The sequence below is a fragment of the Thunnus maccoyii genome, chromosome 6 (genome assembly GCF_910596095.1).
Source record: "Thunnus maccoyii chromosome 6, fThuMac1.1, whole genome shotgun sequence".
NCBI lineage: Eukaryota > Metazoa > Chordata > Actinopteri > Scombriformes > Scombridae > Thunnus > Thunnus maccoyii.
Genome location: NC_056538.1, coordinates 18,195,862 through 18,208,158, shown reverse-complemented (window position 1 = coordinate 18,208,158; position 12,297 = coordinate 18,195,862). Strand labels below are relative to the sequence as shown.

The 12,297-nt window shown below is 38.4% G+C and overlaps 1 protein-coding gene across 1 annotated transcript in view; it reads left to right on the top strand.

Annotated features, from left to right (window-relative positions):
* Positions 1-12,297, top strand: part of grik4 (glutamate receptor, ionotropic, kainate 4) — a 303,754-nt gene that overhangs the window by 83,313 nt on the left and 208,144 nt on the right. The window lies entirely within an intron of this gene.

The window sequence follows — 12,297 nt, the reverse complement described above, 5'->3', positions numbered from 1 at the left end:
TTTCAGAATTTAAGGTCATAAAATGCCTTAAAAAAGTGTTATTTTTAATTATAGTGGGTCTTAAATTTTGAGGTGATGCCTAGTTGCATGAGAAATATCTCCCCACAGGATTCACTGATTTAAATATGGTTTGGTCTTCAGTCGTGACTCACTCCAGTCCAGCTCTTTCTTTTCTTTTTCTGGTAATGTTTTGATTGGTTCTCCACAGGTCACCTGCTCAGACAAAGGTAACAGGATTAAAGAAGTACACAAAACAGTACAGATGATGCTCTGCTAAAGACAGTTAGCCAGGGGGATTCAGAGGAGACACAAGGTTCTCTCTTATTTCTGATAGTTGCTAGAATCTGGATAATAATGTTTTTAGTACAGAGCCACGGCGGCCAACATGTGACACGAAGGAGAGGAGTTTTAACTTGGTGACCGCTTAGCTGGAGTTTACAGATTTAATGGACTGTGGATGAAAGGTAGATATACTGTAATGTGTATGTGTCTTAATGAGGAGAATTAACTACAGCCGACTCGCTGAGTGCGAGAACGATCAGAGTAGCCGTATTGTTTTACAGAGTGTTGTCAAAATGAACAATTCCATACAAATTAAAATTTTAAATTAAAATGCTTTTTTTTAAACAGAGTTTCATCTGCAAGCATAACAGTGGGACACAGTTCATTGCATTTGCCATTAATTTTATTACTTTATGTGATTTTACATATGATTGTTTTATGGAGATACAAAATTATCCAGAAAAATTTCCCTATTAATATTGTCAAATTGGTCTCAAACATGAAGCTCAGCCTTAATGTGCATTTGTTTTGCTGTGGAAAGGATATTACATTTTCTTGTCGAGGTCTTAAAAAGGTCTTAAAAAGCATTAAGTCTGATTTCAAAAAGTGTGCAGCAACCCTGGACTAATTTAAGTGCAAATATCAGACTTTCTGTATGTGTTATAGTTTAAAAAACAATGATTGGTGATTTCCCTTGCATTACTGAGTGTAAGCTCAATTGCCATATTTAGAGAACATTATATCATGCCAAACATGATATAAATATATCTGCAGTTTACTATTATTTGTAATGCTGCTTATATAAGGTTTGAATTTTTCACACAAAATAACAATCATATAGCATAATAGCAAGGAAGTGGTGGTGCAAGCAGAAGTAATATATATTTTCAACAGTATTGGAAAGCGTTTTGTAATGTGGATGCTGCTGTGGGGAAACGTCTGGGTTCAAGAGGTTAATTTGAGAAGAAAAATATGAGCAATCTACGGTAAACATCAGGATAGACCTTGGAATTGCCGCCCACATCTCCAATTTTTGTCAGCGATTCCAAAAGGTCTGGTGTTGCTCTTGTAGGTTGGAGAAACAACCGAGCCAAGGAAACACACATTTTAAATTAGTATGCTGCACTACAGATGAGTCAGGTTCAGGAAAAATAGACACAACAAACAAATGAAAAATTGAATTCTCAAAACACACTGAACATCACAGGTTAATAATATACTTTACTATAACTAAGTAACAGCTTCCAAGGGTCAAGTATTCCTGTAAGCTGCTTGAGAGGTACTTCCTGCTACTGTAATGATTATAGTTAGTTAATTAAAGGGTTAAGAATATCTTTTCTGCAAGGCAAAATTGTGTCAGTCCCTACTTTGATTTAAAAAAAAACAAAAAACAAAAAAAACAGAAACACAGCTCACTGTCAGTTTCACAGTCTCCGTTCTTTTCTGTGAATGCCAGAATGTGTAAAAGGAAAAGTAGACTTTTTTTGCATAATCACAAAATGTTTTTACAGCTCTTACTTGTGACAACAAAAGCTGCTTATTGGACTATAATTCAGCACTGTTTGCATGAAAGGGGATTATTTTAGTGAGATTTTTTTTTTTTGCAGCTGAGAGGTTTTTGTCCATCCATGTAAAAACGATCCATAAAAAGGCACATTCTCAGTTTTTTTTATTTTTTTTCCCCCCACTGGTTTCTCCTCCTTAATGGTCTCAACAAGCCTGTCGGATGAACTTTTACCCTCAGTTACCTTCTCCCATTTTCTAACCAACAATTTCAAAATGATTCAGTTTTAGCAGTTTAAAAGGAAGTAGACTTTTCTCATGCTAAGTAGTTTTTTTTAAAGTGTGACAGCCTTTGTGAGTGTCAATCATTCCACATTTTGCATACTTCCTATTCAAATGGCTTCACTTTGGCACAATGGTTTAGAGGAAGAGCTTTTATTATATTTGAGGTTTTTATTAATGGGGAATGACTTATACAACAACATTATGTAAAAAATATTTAAATCCTTAAGTAAGTTGGAAATCCTTATGCCCCATTTATCTGGAATATAATGTGATATAGAAAAAAAATACAATGATTGATCAGAATTATAAAATGACTCAGACCTCAGTTGCAAGAAAGTGTGTATGTTTTCATGTGTGTTGTAGGTGTTTGGTTGTATATAATTCCAGCAATCTGACCCAGTCTACAGTCAGCAAGAAAACTCCAGATGCTGACGATGTTCTGCTGACATGAATGTAACCTTTTATCCTACATTTTGACAACATAAAAACAGGGAGAAAATTTCAGCATGCAATGGCTTTCTGTCCTCCTTTCCTCTCCGGGCCACCTCTCTACTGTCTCTGTGACCTCCTCTATGTGTATTTGTTTGGTTCCTGACAAATCCAGCTCACAAAAGCTGCAGATATAGAGTATTTTTAGATAAAGGTGCCAGACTGGACCCTATAGCAAATGACTGGGACTGAGTGTGCCAGAGTTGTTCGCCGGTGCTGTTTGTGTAGAGGACAGAATAGGTTGTCGTCTGGAGACTTCACTGCAACTGCCACTTGACACTTTGCTCTGTAAGAAAGCATCATCAAGGAGGTTTACAGGGGAGCACTGGGGAGGATCTGGATTTGCCCAAACCATCAACAATCAACTCAGTGTGTTTTTACCCAATCAAACAGGGTTTTAGAAACACAAGATAGCCTAGTTCCTCAAAGCCCACATTTTTGCAGTGAGTTATTTCATTGTTGGTGCAAATTCCTCCTTTAAATCCATGTTAAATTGATTAGAAAGCTCACAGATTGCATGTGACAGCGCTGGTCTTACACCAGACAAACATGGCCACCCTTTACCAAGAATGGTGGATAATATGTCTCCACAGTTTCAATCACTGTAACAAAAGATTAAAAAAAAAAAAAAGTACCACACATACACATATGTTCACACATTCCTCTTAGAGTAAAACTACTTATTTACCCTATGTCATGTTACAAGTGTGCAAGTGACAGAAAAACCCAATTCATATTCATATGCGGGATAACATGCTTTTCATATTTTTAAGCCACCATATTCCCCCACAGGCAGCTCCAGTATGCAGTGAATACAAATGCCAGAACACACAGTATGCCGTAAAGACAGTGAATTTCTCTGAGGCTTTGGTGCCGTGTGAATTCTACTACTGACAGAATTTGACTTTTTACTGATTTTGGCTCATGGGAAGTGGTTTGAGAAGATTGTTTCAATTTCATTGCCCAATGTGCAATCATGCATGAGATACAAGTATTGAATATCACTATGGTGCAGATGGCGTATTATAGACCCTCAGTATGTGTCAACTGTAATATTGCCACTGGGTAAATTCCTCTGCTCAGCCTTACTGGGAATGTTGAACTGGTTCTGGTGTGTCATGCTCATTTAAATTATCTTTGCTGCACTTTGTTTACTGCATCAGTGATGCTCTGGCCACAGCCTGTTGCAAATCCATCTTTACCTGTCTGATGAACTCAGTCCCTTTTTTCAGAGTTTTATGTGCTTTGGTGTGTGTGTGTGTGTAGTTGTGTATATGCATGTGTGTTTAATGAACTGTTTGTATTTGTGTGTTGACTGAACTCATGAGTCTGCCTCAGTCTGCTCCTGTTGCCGCTGGGCCACCTGCCTTTTTCCTGCCTCCTTCCCTGGCTGCTCCTGAGAAGGAGAGATAAGGCCCACTGATGTTTGTCTGCTCCCTGGCAGATTACTGTGGCAGACAGGTATAAGGACTCTGGCAGACAGCTACAGTATACTGGAGGCCAAAGAAGAACTTTCTTGGGATGCCTGAACTGACCACAGCACTGATGCAGCCTGAATGCTATCTGGCTTCTTTATGTGTGCTGTTGCTCCTCAGTTGATTACTGTTTTCAGAGACACATGAGAACATGTAGGAAATATCTGGAAGTTGTTTTTTTTTAATTAGGAGATTTAAATGAAATTGTAAAATGAGAGATAATGGGACAAGATTTTTCTTTGATTTAATAGTGAAATGTAATCAGTAAACTAGAGCTGCAACGATTAGTCAATTAATCGATTAGTTGCCAGCTAGTAAGTTAATCGCCAACAACCACAATCATTTTGAGTCCATTTTTAAGAACAAAAATGTCCACTGAAGAGCTCTTCATCTTTATAAATCAATATATCTATTACTTTGCATGAGATCTAAAACCTTACTTTCTCACAACTAAACAGAAAATGTTAAGTGAGGTAAAATTATTTCTTCCTGTGTCCAATAATTATCAATTTTTCTCAAATTGCAAGACTCAAGTGTATATTTTATTTATTCTGTCTTGTTCCCAGATACTCACATGTAGGTGTTGTTAGTTATATAAACACTTAAAATAATTAGGGATTCCGTAATAAGCAAAATGACTAAATAATTAACTAAATGAGTTAGAAAGATGAGAGTTTTTTTAATTGCCATTGCTGAAAATGGATTGCTTTATTACACACTCAGTCATATCTGTAAAATTAGGGCCTAAAGTATTCATGTCTGTTGTGAAAGACACAGCAGAAACTAATTTTGCTGCTTAGACCACGCTGGATGCTCATGTTTCTTGAAAAGTTAATGAAAAGTTAATGGATTGTACATGGGGTTTCTCACTGTGATCTCTCTAATTGATGGTTATGAGTAGACATTTAAAAAATAGAAAAGTTTTCACATGAGGGCGGGTTATCAATTAGCAAAATCTTTCATGAGTGAGGACTTGAGGAGAAAACTGTAAAAGAAATCAAGTGATCAATGTGTGCCTTTTGTATATTTACCCTTAAAATACTAGGCTGTGAGAATTTGTATGATTCAGGGTCTGTGTGGAACTGCCAAATTAGGCGTTTTCTGCTTCTGTGAAGACAATTTTACAGCCTTCTTGGACAGAAAATTACTGTACCTCTTACTTTATCGAAGTCAGGTCAGAGAGGATGAGGAAGTTAAAGAGATAAAATGGTGTTACTGGGTGGTTGAGTCTGGGTGCCGAAAGATCATCTGCATCATACCTGTGTGCCTCTGTACAGTGCAGAGGTGTATTTTCTTAAATACAAGTATCTTGCTCTCCTGCTTAAAGGTTCAATTGAGAGAGGAGTGTTTGAGAGAGTTTTAAAAAAGTGTCGAAAGGTTGATTTTCTGCAGCAAACGGGTCATGAAAGGCGAGACAATGTAGAAGATGAGTTACGGAGAAGTGAGAATAAAGAGAATGGGGTCAGTGTTAAAAAAAAAAAGGATTATAAATGGATCACAGGGTTTTTAAGTACTTTTGCTTTCTAAATAAGTATCTCTCATACTGTATATATCACAGACAACTCTATTACCACGCTCTGTCCTTTTTTATCAGACATTATGAGCTTATGTCATCAACTTCAGCTCTCTGTTTGTGTTAGTTGAAACTCTAGTGTTGCTGGATCACTGCTGCCTTGCCCAGCTCTCACCATCTCTCTCATGTGGACAGATTTTTTCCTCTTTGTGCCCATTATTTCTGTTTGATTGACTCGTGTTTGATCAGAGCTGTTTAAATAGTTGTCTCAATATTTATGTGGCCAATTGTGAAGATGCTGTGTGATTGTGGCCCAACTGGCAGAATATAAATTGTTCATTGCTCCCCACACCATGTGGTAGACAGGTCCTTCCACATGCCTGACAGCTCTACTGGAAAAATGAAATTAGAGGAAAGATGAGACATACAAGCCGGAGCAGAGGACAAGGAATAATACATGATTCACGCACAGTAAGCCTTGGCTGTGTAATACATTGAATATACATGGGGGAGAACGCATAGAGGGGGATCTAAGGGTTTAGAAAGAGTTAAGAGGCAGACTTTTACAAGGTGAAGTACAGCTTATGAAGGGAGCTCAGACTGAATTAGACAGTGTAACAGCTACTGAGAGTCGCTGACTGACAGATTAGCAGAATGACAATGATTTATTTAAGAATACCTTTGAAATAGCAGCACAGCTCTGTGTATTTGCATTTGAAAGTCGGACTGTACATCCAAAGAAACGGCTTAACTCCACCTTTAGGCTCAATCGTTTTTATGCACGACCACATACTTTACCATATAGCTGGAATAAACTCTAGATAGATTACCTGCTCAATGGTGCGATAAAGTTATTGTAATTAATAGTTAACCATCTTAAATATAATTGAATAACATATGGGTGAAGGCTGGGATGGCTTGTGGCGCTTTTCAGCTTGCAATCAGTGGCAGCATCTGGCCGGTGAATAGCAGTCAGACGTAACAATAGCAGCTAGATGTATAGAGCTGTGAGTATTTCAATAGATGACTCTGTTACGGGAATGGGTGTGTAATTGGCACCCTGGGAGGCTCAGATGTACTCTGATATTCAGGAAAAAAAAAAAAAACTGCGAACAATTAAAGCTTTGCTGCAAAAATATTTTGATTCAAGAAAGTTTGTGCCAAAGTATATGGATTCTTTTTGTATTTTATTTAATTATTTCCTTCTCTTTTACTGCAGGAGAGGTTGCGTAGCAGGTTACTCTTATTAGACTCTCTGATAAAGACTTTGCATAGCAGTCATTCATTACATTACTTTTTGTTAAAATGGACCAAGCCAGCAGTTCTTAAAGACTTCACCTTCGGCTGTTGCACTGCACAGTATATCCGGTTTTGCAGCCTGCTAACATGGCAAGAGGATTTTTGTCAGCATTATTAACTGCTGTTGGGCTTTATCGGGGCACAGCAGTGCATAATTGGAAAATCCAAACCCATGAACATAACCTCCATAAGGTCTTCTCTACCACCTGCATCACTGTTATTTATGAATGTGCACTGTAATTCCTGCTATCTACTATTGGAAGTATATAAAAGATTCGCCGTTGAACTCTGTGGCACAAATCTGCTGTCATAATTCACAGGTTTTGTTGGTTTTCTGGGGTTGTATTTTTTTTCGTTGAGCCAATCGCCATGTCTTGCTTTACTGTAGGCTGCCTGTTGAATGGCAATGAATATCCTCTACAGGTACCTTGTCAGAGATCAGAAACAGAGAGGACGGGGAGAGATGGAGGTGTTTCAAGGAGAAGTAAAATAAAAGAGAGAGAGAAAAAAAATCGAAGACTGTAGGTACAGTATGAGAAGGGTTCAGAGGAAGAGAGAAAAGCAGTCTGTCAGAGGATTTAGCACAAGAAACGGAGGCAGGGAGAGACATGATACCTCAGATATTAGAAACAGTATGAGAGGTAGTGAGAGGTAGAGGAGTTAGACTTTGCTCAATGAGTGAGTGCAGTGGGCAAAGTAACCACAGCATCCGATCAGTGCGAGAATGAAGGGCAGCGGTGGGAAGAGAAGCTAGACGCGACAGCTGGCTCCAGCGGTGTGTGGTGAGGGATGGTATTGTTTCAGCCTTTGTAGACGCTCCCCAATCCCATTTACAAATTGGAAGGACCACCAGTCACACTCACACAGAAACTGGCTGCTGTCCCCGGGTAAGCTGGCTGATGGATGGCCCTACTATGCTTGGCGGATCTAATGATAACAGGGCAGAAGGGGTCAGAGTTGGATTATGACTGTCTGATGCCATGAAGACAGTGGTGCTGTCTGTGCTCTGTCTAACTGATAAAACCACTATGTTCCACTTGATTCCACTGATAATTGACTGGTTAAGGCTGGTTGGAGGTTTTAATGGGTGCAAAAATTGGATACACTTCCTAAGCCCAGACCTATTCTGACCAAAGGGTACACTGAGTGTGCTTTGTATTTGAGGCAATAATGCCTATTTAACACAAGGTTAAAGTTATTCAATTTCTAGCCAAAAAATTGCTGCCCTAGTACAGAATACCACATGTACTTGTCAGCAGTGTAACACATTAAAAGAGGTGTGTGATTAGGAAACCATTGTAAGATAGTTTCATATTTATTTACCTAAATAACACATTTTGAAAGAGAACTATTTGAAACAGTCTGTTTTATTCAGACGACTGAGATCAGGGGATTTCAGTCGGCTGTTCTCCTTGCTGTAAGGGGAGTGGAGCACACACACACAGTAGCCAGGCACAGCTTAGTGCACACAGAGCAGGGAGAGGATTTGTCTTGCGACTTTGCTTCTGTCACACTCTGTGTGCGCCTGAGATGCATACTGTTAAAACTAGAGCTGATCAAAAGCTAGACAGTTGTGTTCATGTTGATTCCTCTGGTATTTTAGTGAACAGGTGCTCCAAATGAATGATCTAAAATCTATTTTATGATGCTGAAGAGCCTGACGTGAATGAAGGTATCAGATGTAGTAGTCTTCTTCTAGTCACCTTTTTCAGGACTAGGGGTGTAACACAAAATCCATGGTTCGTTACGTAACGTCGTTTTGAGGTCATGGTTAAGTTTGTTTCTGGTAAAGCACAGAAGACAAAAGGAACACATTTTTCTCATTTGTTTTGAAAACTATAAATCTTAAATAATGGCTCCTTGGCCATAATTCGTACTGTAAAAAATTGAGTACATTGGTACATGGTCAATAAGAAAAAAAAGTAAACAAATGTTAATATGCCACTAATGCCCCATCATTATTATAATATGCATATTCCCAGGTATGAAGGAAATGAAAATGTCCATTAAGACAAGCATGGCATATTTCAATATCTGATAATATAATATTTTATTTATTATCATTACTTATTTAATATAATATTTTATGTCTGTAGTTATATCTTTTGTTTTTTGCTTTCTGCTGATTCTCATAAAGCTAGAGACTCATGTCATTTCAGGACTAAATGAAGCACGCTTGCCTTTGGACCTGGAATCCAATACTGTAACACGTTAATTTTGCCTCCAGAAATCTCTCGACTCTTAATAATCAAGGAGCACATTTGTATTCAACCCTGTCACAGTCCACGCTGTAGTGAATGGAGAATTTGGATGAATGAGCACTGCTCCCGCACCATATTTCCATTCTCGTCGGGCTTTTAGTTTGCACCGAGCCGTGAACAGGTCTCCCATGACAGCAGAGGTAGAAAGCATCTGCGAACGGCGAAGAGACAATTTGCTGTTGAATAACCCCGATGTTTGCATGTGAGTGACAGGTCCTTATCAGAGCTCCCACCGGCTGATCAAAGTTGAAAGGGGGTCAGGCTGAATTAAAGACTAGCTAATTAAAATGTCCAGGGAACATGCCAGCCCTCATTTCATTTATCTCCTCGAGCACAGTTGGAGAGAGAAATACATTGAATAAAAACATACCATCACAAAGCCTTAACCTGCCAAGAGCTGAAGCCGGAGAAGAGTCCCCTCAGCCAGCTGGTCCTGAAGCTCTCTGCAGACAACCCAACAGACAGCCTCAGGACGGCAACATCAACTCAGTCAGAGCAAACCACATTATAAACAATCAAAAAGACAAATATATTACATATTGGAAAGAAACAACCAAAACACAGAATAAATTACAATGTTATCTGGCCCTCAAAAGAGAATTCACACTAGCAAATTACCTGACCACAATAAAAACTCCTAAATTAAGAAAAGTCTTGAGAATGTACAGACTGAGTGAACACAGTCTAGCCACAGGAAAAAGACAAAATAGACAGAAATAGACAGAGCTGGCTGCTAGAGGAGGAGAGACTCTGCTCCCAGTGTGACAGAGGACAGATAGAGAGAGAGCTACATTTTCTCGGCTCATGTCCAAAGTACCAAACTTTAAGGGAGAAAGATTTCCCAAATACAAACAAAATATGTCCTGAATTTGAATTCAAAACAGACATGTAGAAACTCCCCTATTTTCTGGGCTGAATCCCCAAATGTGAAATGATTGCAGCAGAATTCATCTCCTCCTGCTATGACTTGAGAACAACTATTGGAAACTCAGATGAAAATAGAAAATGAATTGTGATCTTTGTGGTTGTTGTTGTTTGTATGTTGATTTACAATAACTTAACGATTGAATTTGTTATCATTTATTTACATCAGAACAAGACCCATTGATAATTAATTAATTGTGATAATAATCACAATTATCATTATTATTATTATTATTTGTTCTTTAAATGATTATTTCTTGCTTATACACACAAATACAAAATCATACATACACAAACACAAGAATAAAACGCAAACACACACACACACACACACACACACACACACACACACACACACACACACACAGAGCAAGTTTTAGCGATACTGTGCTACTCTTTTCTTGTCTTAATTTATGAAATGTATTTATCTTGTTTCATAGATTTTTGATGCTTTGGGCAATATTTTTGTTGTGATAGTCATGCCAATAAAGCAATCATCTGATACCAGAGGATAGATTATTAAACAGTCTCTCTGTTTTATGATAATAATGATGAATAATAACACATCAGAAATATGTTATTCTAAACCGTCTTGGTTTAGGTTAATAGTCCCACCTGTGTGTAAGTTGATAGGCAGATGCAGTATGGCTGTGACCAGGTGATGTGGGTCGGTGTTTGGTGAGAGTTTGTTCACCTGAACGCAGAGGACTGTGGATGGATAAATCCAGGCCTCAAGCAAAGAAACAAAGCATGTAATGGGACATCCATAAAAGGCCTATTCTGTTTTCAGCCTGCTCTGTGGCATGGCCTTTTTCAAATCTTCCATTTTCACAGCCTGCTAGAGAACAGAGACTCTGGGATTGTTGGTGTGTGTTTGCATATTTATGTCTATGTTTGTGTTGGGCATTAAGGCTGTTTCTTGGGTGATGTAAAGGTCACTCTATGATCTACTGTATAGAGATCACCCCATGGATAAGGTTTTCTCTCAGGAGGCAGTGAGGTTGTTGGCTTTATAAAACCAAATGATGCGTTCAACACAAGTCAGAAAAATCTAAGCTACAGGGTACTGTATACTCTGTTAGCATGAGATATGAAATATCAGTGATCTGTGGCATGCAGTATACTATATTCTTTTATTGGAAACACTGACTAGTGTGACAAAATATCATGTGTCAAATAGAAATCTTCTAAACTGAGAGGGCACTTCTGTTGTATTTGTCTTGTATGTGCATGTGACCCCTTAAAAAGAAGCAATGTCTATTTGCAATCCTTCATTACTGGTTGCAAAGAAAAGAAAGATCAGAAGAATGTCTGAAAAAATAAACAATTTTGTGCAGCAGAAATATTTTTTTCTGTTAATCATCTCATGGCCTCTCAGATTTATCTCACAACAACTTGTGGGATTCTCGACACTGATTGAAAATAATTGCAACTATTTTAATAGTCGATAAAATAATTTCTGTAATTCTTCAAGCAAAAATGCCAAACGTTCCCTGTAATACCAAAATGAATACAATAATAAGTTTAGAATGTGGGACAAAACAAGCAATTTGAAGAATTCACCTTGGGCTTCAGGACATTGTGTGTATATATACAATGTACAGTACCAATCACCTTCCCATTCACTTGAATGAGAAAGTATGTTCAAAGTTCTGACTTGTATCGTAAATATACACAGTATAAGTCAAAGTAACATGAAGTTCTGCTCAGAACTTGACCAATAATGCCGGTGTACTGTAGGTGTGAGAGCCTGTGCCATAGGGTTGTCTAATAATGTAAGTGTGCATGTTCTTTCACACCAAAGTTTTGTTGTGAAGGTGTCTGAGACTGACTGACACTGGGAGCGAATCAGCCTAATGAGATGCCATGTTGCTCTGTGGAAATGATTACTTCAGGAGGAGAGGCATTAGATTGATGAGGGCAATCTTTGCCTTTGTCCCTGAGATGCACCAGAGCCTCCACCACCACTACCATACCGTTTAGACAGAGACAAGTCACTCCCTCTTAGCCCAAATGACCCATAACACTTCCTTGAGGAGTTAAAAAAAAGGGGGGGGGGGGTTGGACACACCTTCCCATTCACTGGAATGAGAAAGTGTGTCCAAACCTTTGACTGGTACTGTATGTGCCCTACCATCTCAGCTTTAAGTGGCTAAATCAATTTAAGTATTGTGCTGCTTATCTAAAAGTTCAATTTCTTAATGTCATCAGTCAGAGCTTGCCCCCGGTCATTACCATGGTAACCAGATGTTAACCCAGACTACTG